Here is a 3,404-nt window from a genome sequence, read left to right as displayed (position 1 = left end):
AAACCTCAGGGAGAAGAGGGAGAAAAACAATCAACTAAGAAAACCCGAAACGAGAGAGACAGCTAAAGTGATATATATAAATATATTTACACTTATGTTACAATTGAAATATATATACAATTTAAAATATATACAATTTCACAAGGGAAGGGGAAGGGGGAAGGGAAAGGGAACAAAACCAAAATAATATATATATATATATATCCCAATCAGTAGCCCGAGATCTAGTAACTAAAGGGTTAGCAAAGAAAATATCCCACCACTCTCCTTGGGACAACCAAGAGTCGCTCCGGGATGATCGCCGGCAACCTCCACCTCCCAAGGTTGACAAGGCCTTACCAGGCCTCGCTCCCCAACACGGCAGACTCAGCAGCAGGGAACCTGCACCTCCAAGCTGCCGGAAGGAAAGAGAGCGAAGGCCTCTCCTCCTTTCTTCTTATAATCTGGCTTATGTAAAAATCATAGGGAATACTGGGTAAATCTGGACCCTTCCTTGGTTACAAACTGCTCACCAAGGAAGGCCTAGCCCAAACCACCACAGGCACTATTTGGTCCTTTGAATCAATTCAAGGCAACTGTCTTGGGACCATCTTAAAGACAATCTACCCACCAGCCTTTCTCTGAAGGTCCAGTGAGCTGGTTTTGCTAGTGCTTGGGAAGGAATCGTGGTCTGTGGGATGGCACAGTTTGGAAGCACTTGAGCCCTATAGACCCACCTGCAAACAAGAAGAACACGGGCTCCTCAAACACTTCATGCTGGTGCTTTTTCTTCCCATTGCCCCCATGGCAAAGCTGCCTGCTGGTGATGTTTTATCCTGCAAAATTCCCCTTTGTGTGTGCTGAGCCAAAACCTGCAGCCAGTTTAGAAGGCTGCAACCTTTTTGTAAGTTTGTGTTTGCTGCAGGCTGAGCTGCTAAGGCTTACTGCAGGCCTGGAAGTTCAAGTACACAAGTAAAAGAGTACCCTGGAGGATTTTCTGTGCCTGTGCTTGTTGCCCAAGCAGGGAAGCTGTTCCAGATGGTTGTATCTTGCACAGCTCTCCTGAGATCTGATCATGTGGCTGATGCTGCCGTGAGGTCAGTGTGTCAAATTGGGAAGGAGGAAGGGGGGCAAGGAGGCTTGCATGAGGATGATCAGACTCTCCTCCCTCAAGCTTTCATCATGAAGGGGGTTCTCCCTGACTGGTACCAGGGTAAATGCAGTTGGCATCAGCTAGAGGTGAGTGTTCACCTTCCAAGCTGGCATGAGGAGTGGCAGTGGGGTTTTTGGCATCTCAAATGTCCCTGTCCTTTGTGAATTGTCTAATGCCCTGTTGTGAAAACAAGGTGGAGCCAGGAGAAATGAGAAGCCAACCACAACCTGTGCTTTCAACCAGAGCTGCAGCACAGGTTCAGCACTGCCCTTCCCATCCCCTCCTGTTTGTGTGCCCGGGCAGCAGCGCTCTCCTTGCTCTCCTACCTCTGTTGGGATTGTATCCTGGTAACATCGCTCGTGGTGAGGTGCAGAAAACTCCCTGCAGTCCTTTGAGGGCTGTAGCTCTGGAAATTATGAACAAAACTCACCCCCAGGTACAGTTCTACGTCAGAAAAACCTTATATTCAGCTGTTCCCTGGAGTACATGTGTTCTTGATAGTGTTGTTTGTCTTGACCTCTTTATCGCTGCTTTTGTGAGATTTCAAGTAGTTTCTACTTAATTTGATACAAAAGAAAAGTGTTGATATAAAGTGCTGGACCTAGTTAGTGTTTGTTTTACAAATGGGTAATTAAGGTTTAAAAGGTGATCTGATTGATTGCTTTGGGAATTAAATCTGGGCCATGTTTCCACCAAGGCAATTTTTGCTTGTACGTGACAATAAAGGAGTACTTTATGTGTTCCTGGGTAAGATGGTGTGAGACTTAGAAAGGCAAAGCTTGTGTTGCTGCTGCGTGCTGCTTCTGTAAACATCTTTTATCCCCTTCCTTCTAGAGGAATGGTGATGTACCTACTTGTGGTTCAACAAAATCCTTCTCTGGAAAAAGAGGTAATTAATAAAATGCAGAGCTCAACTTTAATAATAAAGTATAAACCAATTGAAATGTAAAATACAACCAGTATTTATGGTTTCTTGGGACTGATTTTCCACTCTTTCTGTGTAGTAAAACTTCCATACTATAAAATTAATAAACTTTAGCTGTTCTGTGTTATCTTGAAGTTGGCAGTCATATGGTACAGTAGCATGATAGGTGATCCTTGTCTGTCACAGAAAGGCTCATAATGAGCTTGCTGAGGGGTTTCTATGTATCTTAATAGTCAAACTTCAGCAAATATTGTCCATATTTAGAAGGAGAAGGTGAGATCAAACAGAATCAATAGCAAACCTGCAGATCAGGTTGCAACATTTCATCACTGCCTTTATTTTATACTCGTGTAAACTGTTATGCTTCCTGGTCAGAGTTTTTTGTAGACACAGGCATGCTGTAATTCACCACTTCTTTTCTGAGCTGAAATGTTCTGTGTTTGGTTTCCACTTGAGTGTGACAGAGGGAGAGGTTGCTGTAGCCAGGATCCCTTTGCTGTACTGAGGAAAGGCTGTGCCTTCACTTGAGTTTGAATGACACAACAACCAAGTAAATACAAAGCACAGCCAAGACAAATTCTAACTTAAAAGTTCTTTAAATTTTTAAAAGTTGTTTTTTTAAAATTCTAGTTAAAGCTCTTTAAGTTCAGTTATACCAAAATCAATTAAACAGGCAGGATTGTCTTAAGTGACTGGTTTCATGTTTCTGAGATGACCACATTAACATTTTTTGCTGTTGGTCTGGAAGTACAAAGGAACGCAGGAAAATACCGGGTTGGTTTAGAGGCAGAGCAGGTTGCTGAGGTGAGGGTGGGTGACTGGTTGTGCTGCAATTGTGTTGCAATGCCTGTGGGTTTGGCCTTCAGCTTCTGAAAGCTCGAGTCCCTGGAAGGTTGCTGTGCCCTGGAGATGTCCTTGGGGACAGAAAGGGCAGCTCTTCGGCCCCTTCCCAACATTTTGAGCTGATAATCCAGCCTCATTCTGTGGGAGAAAGCCTAGGGCATTTGTTGGGGCAGAAAGCCCAAAGTACTGTAAAATCAAATTTTACCTCCTGAGGAGTTTTGCTGTGGGCTCTGGGAGGGCACCTTCCCCAGCCTTTAAGTGACCTGCCCTGTGCTTCAGGAGCACTGCTGTCCCACAGAGTTGGGTAGGGGCTTGTCTTTCTCCACCCTTTTGCATCCAAATCCACTAGGTGAGCTCCAACAGAGATGTGGTGTTTGTACCATTTGATCTCGGTGCTCTGTAACAGCAGCACGGGTTCTTCCATAGTGCAAGCAGCAAAATTCTCTGTGAGGAGGTGTTTACTGTTGGAGTTGGGCTGCTTAAACTCAACTATCAACCCCTAAA

Source organism: Corapipo altera, unplaced genomic scaffold, assembly GCF_003945725.1.
Source record: "Corapipo altera isolate COAL_440 unplaced genomic scaffold, ASM394572v1 112, whole genome shotgun sequence".
NCBI lineage: Eukaryota > Metazoa > Chordata > Aves > Passeriformes > Pipridae > Corapipo > Corapipo altera.
This window is presented reverse-complemented; position numbering follows the sequence as displayed.